General features: G+C 42.1%; 1 long non-coding RNA gene across 1 annotated transcript; it reads left to right on the top strand.

The window, feature by feature from the left end:
- Positions 1-5,736: 5,736 nt before the first annotated feature.
- On the top strand, positions 5,737-10,083 carry LOC138260741 (uncharacterized). The gene is made up of 3 exons (XR_011198954.1): positions 5,737-5,809; positions 5,892-6,092; positions 9,917-10,083. It is a non-coding gene; the product is annotated as an uncharacterized lncRNA (long non-coding RNA).
- The last annotated feature ends 2,777 nt before the right edge of the window (positions 10,084-12,860 follow it).

Here is a 12,860-nt window from a genome sequence, read left to right as displayed (position 1 = left end):
GACATGGCCAAGGTAAGAAAGGCTGAAAGACGACCACCACTGAACAAGACACACAAACTGAAACGTCAAGACTGGGCCAAGAAATATCTCAAGACTGATTTTTCTAAGGTTTTATGGACTGATGAAATGAGAGTGAGTCTTGATGGGCCAGATGGATGGGCCCGTGGCTGGATTGGTAAAGGGCAGAGAGCTCCAGTCCGACTCAGACGCCAGCAAGGTGGAGGTGGAGTACTGGTTTGGGCTGGTATCATCAAAGATGAGCTTGTGGGGCCTTTTCGGGTTGAGGATGGAGTCAAGCTCAACTTCCAGTCCTACTGCCAGTTCCTGGAAGACACCTTCTTCAAGCAGTGGTACAGGAAGAAGTCTGCATCCTTCAAGAAAAACATGATTTTCATGCAGGACAATGCTCCATCACACGCGTCCAAGTACTCCACAGCGTGGCTGGCAAGAAAGGGTATAAAAGAAGGAAATCTAATGACATGGCCTCCTTGTTCACCTGATCTGAACCCCATTGAGAACCTGTGGTCCATCATCAAATGTGAGATTTACAAGGAGGGAAAACAGTACACCTCTCTGAACAGTGTCTGGGAGGCTGTGGTTGCTGCTGCACGCAATGTTGATGGTGAACAGATCAAAACACTGACAGAATCCATGGATGGCAGGCTTTTGAGTGTCCTTGCAAAGAAAGGTGGCTATATTGGTCACTGATTTGTTTTTGTTTTGTTTTTGAATGTCAGAAATGTATATTTGTGAATGTTGAGATGTTATATTGGTTTCACTGGTAATAATAAATAATTGAAATGGGTATATATTTTTTTTTGTTAAGTTGCCTAATAATTATGCACAGTGATAGTCACCTGCACACACAGATATCCCCCTAACATAGCTAAAACTAAAAACAAACTAAAAACTACTTCCAAAAATATTCAGCTTTGATATTAATGAGTTTTTTGGGTTCATTGAGAACATGGTTGTTGTTCAATAATAAAATTAATCCTCAAAAATACAACTTGCCTAATAATTCTGCACTCCCTGTACTTGAACTTAGACTTTACTCTTGCTAACTCAGCACTGAAACCCTAGTTCTCACCCAATCTTTTAAAAAAGAATTTGCAGGTTTTGTCCCCGTCACATATGCAGGTAGCTTGTCTCAAGCACTGACTGTAGTTTTTAGGTTGAGCATAGCAGTGCGCAAGCGCTGCTTTTATGACATGTTGGTATGTATCTGGGCTTTTAACCACGCCCACTGCATGCCCATTACTATCACTAGTTCATGGGCTTGCCTTTCAAAAATCTTGTGTTTTCACTGGTAAATGCTTTACGTTTGTCCCTCTTCGGGGCAGTTTTGTTGCCGCCATAGCCATCGACCTTGTTACATGGAAAATTGCACTGCTGCCGATAACTGTGACTGCGAGCAAACTTCTTTTTCCTTTAGTCTCTCTCCTTCATGCTCATGGCGGCTTTGGCGCTTTGAAATGGCGCAATTACGTCAACTGTTTTACTTTTTAATCATTAGTTTGTGCAGCAAGAAAAGTTCAGTTAGGAATTTACAACGCCGATAGCTTTAACTCGAGGAAACGCGAGACCCACTGCATTGCAAATGCTTATTGTGCATTGTTCCTCATTCAGTCTGTGCACTGCAGCATGATGGAAAAAGGCATCATTGAGAGAAGTTCATCAGAAATTTGAAACCTCTATTGCTCTTACCCACTTCATCCTCTACCAACAGTCATTCCTCTCCCACTCCCATCTTTCCTTCATCCCAACTCTACTCCAAACATTGCATTATCGCTTTGTCTGAGCCTACTGAGCTTATAGTATCCACCTCATCATTCTCTCTTCAGGCCTTTCCTTTCTACTGCTCATCTCCATCAACAACACTTCCTCTCTTATTACCTTCTTTCCTTCACCCCTCAACCCTTCTCCAAACATTGCATTATCCCTTTGTCCAAGCCTACTGAGCCTATAGTCTCCACTTCTCCATTTTCCCTTCGGGCCTTCCCATTCTACTGCCCGTCTCCACCAACAGCCCTTCCTCTTCCGTTACCTTCTTTCCTTCGCTCTCCCCCCACCTCTGCTCCAAACATTGACTTATCCCTTTGTCCGAGCACACTGAGCCTTTAGTCTCCTCTTCATCCTCTTCACTCAGGCCTTCCCTCTCATCCATCAAACAAACTATCATCTCCTTTTGGCTCTCTACTGCACACCTTTTTCCCTTCTATCCACAAAAGAAGTACACAGTAGTGTTTTCAAGTCACTTCTGTCTAGTAATAATTATCAAATAGTCACAACACTGAACTTCAGGCATCTCTTTTTTTCTATGAATTCTCTTCTGTCAAAGAGTTTTGTCAAATGTCTTCACTGCTTTTGGTCGTTCTTCTTCTACATCCTTTCATCCTTTCTGTTTTTTTAGATCTCACTCTACTGCTTTGGACGCCTCCTCCCAGTGCCATCCATTCTTGGTGTCTTCTAAGTGTGTGTGCCGGCAGCCAGAGCCAGACGAGGTGAGAATGGGAGGAGTGATAAGGTAGAAATGTGTCCCTCCCAAAACAGAGGTGCCAAATCTGTTGCAAACAGTGTAAGCTTTGTGCATGTCACAATAAGTATATTGCAGAATTTCAATAAAACAATACTGAATGCTTCTCCATGTCACCAATAACCAAGGCAGCAAAATGAACACCTTTGCTCAATTAAATTGCAGTTTTCATAAAATTCCAGGAAAAAGAAATCGCCCACTAGGGAGCTTACGTGTTGGCCGAGGACCCAGGTGCTTGAGGAAATATCTGAAAACTATAAACAATAACAGCAATTTGTTCAAAATGTTTGCATAGGATTCAAAAGTATACTGCAAAAAAACGATATAATTTAAAAGGCCTACTGTTGAATTTATTTGAAATGTACTCAGTTCATTCACTTGGATGCAAGACAGGAAACACTTCATACCTACCTAGCCCCAGAGACTGGACTACTGCCAACCAAACGGAAGATGGTAGAGAAACTTGGTGTGATCGTGGACTCCAACCAATCACCTCAAACCCAAGTCAATAAAGTGACCAAAGAGGTCTTTCAAATAATGAAAATTATATACGTACCCTCCCTTATTTAGGCCTTATCACAGGAGTCAGCTATCAGTAGCCCTGTTGTTGTTACATCTTTACTAGACCAAGGGTTCTACATCAGACTCTCTCCACATCTAAATGGCAAGCTACAACAAACCCAGAATGTTGCAATGATACGAGTCCTAAATCTGAGCTTATGGGACTATGTTACTTTTTCCCACAAAGCTTTGCACTGGTTACCCGTCAGAAGGCGAATCTCCTTCAAAGACTCTGCATAATTCACTAACCGATCCATGGGACTGGACCAGTCACTGCAAACTCAAGATTTACAGTCAGAGGAGAAACTTCAGATCCATATTGGCTTCTTTCTTGGTCATCCCCAATACTACCATGGTGGAAGCTGCTATTCTGTACTGACAGGCAAGATCTGGAAGAAAATCTCAAAGAGAACAAGGATCATCAAAAACTAGCTAGTGGTCGGAAAAGAAATTAAGCACTGGATATTCCCAAAATCAGGACTCTAACTCTCAAAGTATAAATCACACATGTTTACATATGTAGTCCCTGAAACTATCTCTCACATACCATTTTCATAACACTACATTGACAAGGCGCTGCTACATGTTGCTGCAAACATGTCTGGAGCACATCTCAAGGTTCATGCTCAACACCAAAACATGACTCATTGGTGATAGGTCAACCAACACTCTTCTCCAACCATGAATAATAAACGGCATGAATGTTCTCTCGACCAACCAGAAAGCATTCTGGAGTCTTGTTAATCGGTAGGACATGGCTACAGAAATGCTACAAGACAATATCATTTGATTCTACAACAAAAATAATCGTCTTCCTAGAGGAGCACATGAGCACACTAAGCACACATGGAGGAGATACGACGTTATACCTGGCACACTAAGCTCATATGGAGGAGATACAACGTTATTCCTGGCGGACAGTGAGCACCAGTGCGCTGGAAAGAGTAAATAGTACATGACAAATATTTAGACAGGTGCCTGGCAGACAGTGAAGACTGAGACAGATCATATGCAGAGAACAGGCGGTGTACTGATCCAAACCGAAACGCACCCAAAGGGATAATGGTGACCTCGATTTCTGGCACACTTCATGGTGCTTTTCTGGGTCATCAAAGCTGTTCATCCTCCCAAATAGAGGCCATTCTATTTTCAAGAACAGTTACAGAGAAGAAACAATAACAGAAAGGGACAAGCATAGTATCCATTCTCATGAGTGAGCGATTTAAGAGTAAGAACACTTTCAGTCTGTAGGCAGGCTTCTAGACACCAATCCACCCACCTAGCGAATCACACATGAGCATCTTGAAAATCAGACCCTGTCCCCAGTGGAAAAACAGAGGTGCAGGTACTCTGTTACAGAGTACCTGCTTATTTCTGAGAAATGCCGATACTCTCCAATTAAAAGCATTACGTTTTTCTGGAGAAGTGCAGGTACTCTCTCTCTCTCTCAAAATAAAAAAGTGCCGGTACCCCGTACCGGACAGTACCGGCCCATTTAAAGCACTGCCTGTTCCCTAAAGACCTTTATACTAAAACACCACTTTCAGACGGTCTTGTCAGTTATCCCATCAAAACACTCTACAAATAATGCATGTACTGACGTCAGACTCACTGCGTTAAAAAAAAAAAACTCTAAATTTGTAGAGAGATCACTCTACAAAGATTACACAAGTGGTCAATAGCTTATGGTCTAAAACTCGTACATCATGAGAGTAATTAAAGTCTACTTACTGTTCCTGCCAGATGAACTTCAGTTACGACTTTAGATCTCTACAATGGTTGGACTGTTCTGATTTGGTTCAGGCAAATAACATAAACCCCCGTTTGAGTTTTTGAGGGCATTCTTCGATTTCTCATTTGTCTCCCATCTTATGTACTCAAGGCGTTCACAAATTCCCTCCTTTAAAACACTTCGCGGAGCCTGTGTTCAATTCATTACTACACGAGCAGTTTTCTGAATACCATTAACCTTGCCTGAAACTGCCTCTTTACCACGCCAACAACCGTATTAAAATCGAGCTTTCTACTTAAAATGGTCGTTACGTACACGGATCGCCCGTTAAGTCAACCTAACGTCCTACTTCCATTCTTCATTTCATTACAGATATCATCATTCTTCTGTTATCTTCCGGGCAGCTTAACCCACCAATTTGAGCCTGAATATACTCTCTGAGTCGTCTGTGAGTGGGTGGTACTGTTTATATGTAAAATGACCCAGGATTGGCGCTTTGGAGAAATTTTAGCCAATCATAGTGCTTTATACAGAATTCGGAAGTGCTGATTGGCTGTGGAGTCCGCATGCCTCGGTCCTCTTAAGGTCGATGGTTGCCGCCCACTTCGGTGTGGTTTGGCTGGCTGGAGGTCAGTCTGAGGTGACCTAGTCACGGATCAAACAGAGGTTACGGGACAGGTAGTTGCCGCCTTATATTGGTGAATGGGAGGGGGTACCATGGACAAGGTCACCAGAAAGTGCGATTGAGCGATGGGTGCCCTTGTTTCTGTATCAGTGCTTGGGAAACATTTATTCCGGGAACCCATAAATGGAGGTTCAAGGGTGGGGCAGAGGAAAGGGGTGGATCCGAAAGGGGTGAAGCATGAAAAGCAGAGTCGGTCTGTCAACGTATACATTTATGTTTAAAGAAATAGGCAGCGAGGAGTGCCAGATTACTTACTTGGTCACAAAGCAGCCCTGACCAGTGCCACACAACGTGGGTAAGACTAACGCAAATCGTTAGATATTCCCGTACTGGAACATTTTGTCATGCAATTTTGATAGTTGCTTTGTGCTCAGCAGGTTCCTTTTCTGCCACAGCGTGAAAATATATTCGTCAGCTCGCTGAGAAAAACGGAAACTCAACATTCAGCTACTATTTGCAGGCAGGATGGAGGATAAGGGGTCAAGGAAGGATTAACAGCTGTCATGGTTAAACCTTGGGACAGTGTGTGCTGTTTTACGAGGCAGGTGATGGGTGGCCCCTGCTCTCTACAGACGCAGGTAACTTGAACTCAATGGTATTATCCCACCAGTGAGCAGCACTACCTTAATGCAAGTACATTTGAAACAAGCATGTGCAATGCAGAAGTTGTCACATTTTCTTTTGTTTGAGCTTTTGGCATTGTAAATTCATAGCTGCACTTTTCTTGCCACATAAATTGGTCAACCCCGCCTCATAAATTTGTCTTTTTCTAACATATAATTCCATTGGCCCGGTATCGAACTAAAGTACTTCCATTCACCTTCTGTCTTGAAACATATATATAATTACTACATAAACCTTTATCAGAAATAAACTTTTGGCATTGGAGTGTAATGCTCAAAACACCATAACAAAAATATAATTTTGGACGGATTGGAGGGTGAAAGGAAAGAGGTAGTCGGGAGTAAAGATGGAGAGGACAAGTGGCGTAGTAATGGTGTCATGGCCCCCGGAGTAAGAAAGGAAAATTGTTAACTCCAGTTGCAATAGGAAAATACAGCAGTAATTAGATATAAGTGAGATCCATAGGCCTCCTGGCCCCGGTGTCACTACACCTGTTGCACCATTGATAACTAGGCCTCAGGAAAGAAAGCAGATGGGGCAGAAAAAGAGAAGCGAAAGGAGTACAACAGACAAAAGAAAGAAAGAGAAGAGGATGCAAAGAAATAAAAGAAAGAAGGGAAAGAAAGAACAAGAAAATGAAAACAACTAAGAGAAGAAATAGAGCAAACATATGAGACAAAAGAAAAAAGGGAAGGAAGTTAGCGACCGAAAGATAAAGGGGAAAAATAATGAAAAGTGCAAAAAGAAAGAGAAAAATGAAGATAAGAAAAACACCAGAGAAAGGAAGAAATATCTTTAAAAAAAAAAAAAGTGAAAGGATGCCTACCGAGTCAAAGGAAAGAGCAAACAAAAAAGCAAAGAAACAATGAAGGGAAGAGGAAAAAATAGTGAAAGAATGAATGCCTGATGAAGAAAAAAGAGAGGAACTAAACAAGGAAAGAAATAACCAAGTTTTGGTGAGTTTGAAAGAGGAGGTAGCAAGAGGAAGAGGGAAATAAAATAAGAGAGATGAGTAGAAATAAACAGTTGAAAGAGTGAAACTGTTAATGTGTGGAGTCTAACAGCTGGAAAGAGAAAAGTGGGGGAGAAAGAAAACATTGAGAGCAAACAGAGTATAGGAAAGAATGGAATGAGATAGGTGAAACAGACCTTCCCAAATAAAGATGGCAGCTAAGAATAGATTTAATTGGCTCCCCCATGTCCTCAAACAGAAGTCAGAGTGTGGAACAGCAGGGGGCACTGCATAACAGCAGGAAGTGCATTAACAGAGTTGTTTGTGAACCCCAGTACAGCAATATTGGGGCTCTTCAGATCAGGATTGGGGGTAGAGACATAGATGTGTCTCTGCCCAGTGCTGGAATAACAGAAAGGCAGATGTTTTGGAATGAGGTACAGAGCACTGTGTAATTCCTGGTATTGGAATAATGGGGCGCTGTAGGTTAGGGTTGAGGTGCACTGACAGAGTTGTATGTGGGCTGCAGCACTAGAATACTAACGGGCGCACAAGGTCAAAATTGAGGTATGTTAATTGAGCTATGTGTGGAACCTAGTATTGGCGTGTCAGTGTTGTCAAGTGTTAGCCTGGAGGTGCCCTGGTGAAGCCCAGTTGCCAGAGTGGCATTGCCTCTGAACCACTGAAGCAGGAGTCCTGAAGGGTGTGTGTGAGCATTAGTACTGAGAAGAAATGTGCAATGAATGTTAGAATTGATGGAGTATGACGGAGCTGTGGTGGTTTCATTAACAATGGTATTGTATGTTAGGTTTGAGGTGCACTGGCTGAGCTGTGTTTTGCTCTTTTGGGTCCACTATTGGCTTGACAGTGGAGCTGAATATTAGAATTGAGCTGCTGTAATGGAACTGTATGTGAGTCGGATCCATTATGGGAAAGAAAGTGACCTCGCAGGGGTAGAACTGAGGAGCACTGATGGAGCTGCGCCTGAGGTCCTAGTACTGTAACAGCAGAGTATATTGACTGTAAGAACTGAGGTGCTCTAGCAGATAGTGTGTGGGTGTCTGGGATGGGCACGGCTGTGGGCTTGGAGTGTGTGAACTGCGGTGCACTGATGGAGCTGTCCCCGAGGTCCCAGTACTGGAACAGCAGAGTGTACTGACAGCAAGAACTGAGGTGCTCTGGCAGACAGCGTGTGTGGGTTCCTGGTACTGGCACGACTGAGGGCTTCGAGTGTGTAAACTGAGGTGCACTGATGGAGCTGCAAGTGGATCCCAGTCTGGAGCAGAATTGGACACTGTCCCTAAGGATTGCGGAGCCCTGGTAGAGCTGGGTGCCTAGACTATAAGCAATTACAAGTGATCCTCTGCCCTTGCTCTCAGCACACAGGCAAGCACACTGGGTAAAGCAGATCCAAGCCAAGGAAGGGCAGGAGTCAGGCGGTTGAGAGAGGATGCAGATAGCCAACAAAGACCAAATGTGACCAAGCTGACAGCCTGATTTATAGTCAAGCTCAGAGGAAGAATGCTCTGCAAATGAAAAGGAAAGCTTCCCTGGACAGGAGCAAGAAACAAAGTTAAAAAAAAGTCCCCTACAGACCTAGATAAACAGGACTAAGCTTAATTATAGAGTAGTTGGTCCCTGCTCCCACACAGAAGAAGGAGGGACAGAGAGGCATGACTGACCACTAGCAAGCAAGGATTTTTAAATGACACTTAAACTAACAAATTAAATAGCTGAAAGCCCACAAAAGAAGTATACTTAAAAGTATACAAGAAGTCCTACGCTTACGCACAACCTAAAAAGGTGCACTTCTATCCCTTCATATGGCACCAAGTGGGGTAATTTGAGATTTATTTTTATGAGAGTTTTCTGCATGATTTAAATTACAATTAAGGGCCTGATTTAGAGTTTGGAGGATGGTATTACTTCATCACAAACGTGATGGATATCCCATCCACCGTATTACAATTTCCATAGGATATTATGGAATCATAATACGGAAGACGGTACATTCCCCATGTTTGTGACAGAGCAACCCCATCCCCCAAATTCTAAATCAGGCCGTAAGTTTCACACATAGGGCTAGATTTATGCTGGCCTTGCATCGTTCCAACGCCACATTACCATAATACTTTTACACGAATATGGCGTTGGAAGGGGAAAAAATGGTGCTCTATATTTACAAAGTGGCACAGTGCTTGCATTGTGCCACTTTGTAACCCCTTGCGCCACATTATGTCTGCGTCAGGCATAATGTCTGCAAGGGGAGGTTCTGGCGCTAGGGGAGCCATAAAAAGTTTTATCAGCATAACATCTGCTAAGTGCAGGCGTTAAAAAGAGGCTTCCATTGGTTTCAATGGGCCTCTGGGTGCTTTGTAGAATTAGCTTCTGTAATGATATTTGTGTTTTGACCACTGACTCCACGTTGCACTTAGCCTAGCAGCACACCGTCACATTAGTGACCACCAGCTTCATTTTGCCTTTTGACTTTAGTTTAACATTAGCCACTGCCACGTTAGAGGTGCAGATGTTAGAAATGCAGAGGCTGCAAGTATTTTTGCATGTCCATTTTATGCAATGTGCTTTTTGCTCATGTTTTTATTCTGCGTGTTCTTTCTCACCAAGGGCTTAGGCTGATAAGATTGTGCTAGGATGATGTTTATGGTATGGCAATGGAGGGTTTTGTTTTGAGAGCGGGCACCTTGGGATCTTGGCCAATTCCGACACGTTCCTTTCAAAACTGACCTGAAGCAGCAAGCATTTTTGAATAACCAATTGCGGAGCAAGGTGGGGTTTTCTAGAAATCTCCTCTCTGGCTTGTTTAAGGTATATAAGAGATCCAGGATTGGCGGTGGAGAGTTCCAGATACCTCCGTCAGAATTGAAACGTCAATGCCTGACATCTCCCATGAGGATAAATCAGATCTCTCTTTCTCCTGACAGTCGATCTGGGGTCTGCGGCTTGAAGTGCTGGGAGAAAGATGAAGGAACAACTGTGCCCCATGGTGATGCATTTTTACTAATTATTGGCTTTGCATTGTATATGAATATATATATATATATATATATATATATATATATATATATATATATATATATATATATATATATATATATATATATATTAATATAGGTATCTTTGCATGTATATATTTGCTGTTTATAGATTGAAGATTCTTTCTACATGCTTTCATTTTATTGTTGCACACATTTTAAACATGCACTTTCAGTTGTACTGACCTTCCTTTACGAGCCTCGCAGAATAATTTATTAAATGTATTTCCTAGACTAAGAGTTGCATTCCAGAGATTCTTTTCAGTGTGTGTGTATTTCAGCTCAGTCATTAGTGAAGCAAAACAGCGTCATAATTTGTGACGCTAATCCTGCAAAGCGCCTGACTAGCGTCAGAAATTATGACGCTAGTCACCCTAACTACTGCCATGGTGCACTGTATTTTAAACACGGAACATTGTCTAACATGCAGACCACAGATGTGCTTTTTATTTACATAGGTAAATGGACTCCTGCTTTTGACACAGATCATTTTGTTACTTACAGTTCATAAGTTCCAAGCCTTCTAATATAGCACAGTGCTCAATTTACCAGCATCAGGGAGCTGTAAACTTAAGGTCAAAGATTTAGATCTTTATTGTTTTTTCTCAATCTGTTGTTTTTCTAAGATTGTAAAGGAGGGTTCATTTGAGAAGTAACAAAGTCTTATTAGTACAGACAAACACTGTGTTAGGGTTTATGTCCTGACTTCATGTTTCTCCCTACTGTTCACTCATAGTGTCTACAAGTATGAATGATGCAAAGTGTAGGAATCACATAAGTTATAACCCCCTTGTCTTATGTACCATTTCCTGTACATTGATATAAACACACATATGATTTATTATGCTTCTATGTGTGATGTAAATAAAGCACTCTCACACCCTACACTGTGATGAGTAGTGCTATAAAAGAATTAAGTAAAAACACGTAGGTGCCATTTACATCAATATTTGTGTCATTACTCGTACTTACAGATAGATCTCACATTCTTACAGTGTAAGCACATCTGTTATATATGGAGTTAAACAAAGTTAAAAACCTACCTCCTGATCATAGTTTCTCTAAAGTACATGTGAAGTGATGATATGCTGTACGCCTTGGTTTCTTACATTGCTCTGCCAGCTAGGTCCAGATAGCTCCCATACAGTATTATACCTAGCTAAAGCCTTCTATATAAGGTTTTTGTTTTTGCCCAGCTAGAAGTGTAAATAAGAAAGCCCCAGTTGCCAGCACATTGCTGTTCAAAAAAGAATGCAATCTGCAGGTGCTACTGAAATGTGTCCCCGTGTTGGAAAACACACCAGGACAAATTCATTGTGTTTCCCTGGGTTGGCCAGATTCCATGAATGGCCAGAAATAGCTGCAGGAGCTAGGATTTGACAGGATCCCCATACAGTCTAGCACTGCTTGGTATGTTCATGGCTGACAACCAATTTTGGCTGCTGCCAACATTTCTTTTGTTCGGATCAGGCATGGCAACTATTGCACAGTCATGCCCGTGTAGGATATGTGGTGGCTGTTCCTGAGCCATAACTTGCAGTTATAGCATTTACTGACAGTGTATAAATGAGTCTGTTACATGATGCTGGTTCTTTTCGCGCCCTGCTGGTACATTGACTAATCCGGAGCTTGTCATAGGGCAGATCAAATAATGTGGCCAGATTGATGGGCAGGTCCCTTTTTCAGGGCACCATGCACGAGGCGTTCTCAGGGCACCCTTACATAGGTTGTATTCTATGTGGCACCTATACATATACTACACTTTGCATTGCAACTATATACCCCTGAAGGACATCGATGTTGCTGGCCATAAGGAGTACGTTGTTACTGATAAACAGTGCACGTTCTTACTCCTTCTTGGGTTTGCAATGTATTTAATGAAAGGTCGTTTTACTTGTCTTAAAGACAATTACAAGGCCATGTGAAATGATGATCAATAAGCCAGATGAGGACAAGCCCTCAATGACTCTCCTCTTGTCACGTCCTAACACACTAGACCCTGGAAAAACTTTGTGCGAAATAAGAGATCACATACACTTTTCTTCACAATATAATTTCTTTACAGCGTAAGTAAACATATAAAATACATTAAAGGACAAAGGGCATGACTGCATTTTCATATAAAAGGTCACCACACAAGCATAAATGTTCACCATGTAGCAACAAAGAGAAGGAGACAAATAAAGTTCCTTCCACCATGACCAAGTTAGTTTATTCTTTCCAGACAATATTTCAAAGGATGTCAGTGTGCTTTACTCTTCCATCCAAATAGTGAGTAGTTCTAACTCTCTTCAGAGGTGTCATATCTATCGTTCTCGTTTCCCTTCTTGAATCAAGACAACAACAGTCTCCTGGAATTAGTGCTTGAATTTACTAAAAACTAGACAACCTTCATTAAATTCCACATATTCCTGTGTGACAGCTGAAGCACACATCTTGCAACCCTTATGGTCTGCAAAGGTTCAGAGAAGCTTGGTAAACCTTTCCTGACACTGACCTCACTTCACCCTTCGCTGACTCAGTCTACCACTTTTAATCCCTGATCATTCGTGGGAGTGTTTTCTTTGTACTGACACCAAAACCATCCCTTTCGAGGAGCATCCGACTCTACTTGAGCTTAGAACCGAAATCCCTCCAGGGCATCTATTTGTGCTGGAATTCACCTGTCAACACAGTGTGTTTGCTATCATGCGCTCTTACCATCTTAGTAACTGCAT

Source organism: Pleurodeles waltl, chromosome 10 (genome assembly GCF_031143425.1).
Source record: "Pleurodeles waltl isolate 20211129_DDA chromosome 10, aPleWal1.hap1.20221129, whole genome shotgun sequence".
In the NCBI taxonomy this organism is placed as follows: domain Eukaryota; kingdom Metazoa; phylum Chordata; class Amphibia; order Caudata; family Salamandridae; genus Pleurodeles; species Pleurodeles waltl.
The sequence above is the reverse complement of the archived record's forward strand: the minus strand, read 5'-3'. Positions and strand labels throughout refer to the sequence as shown.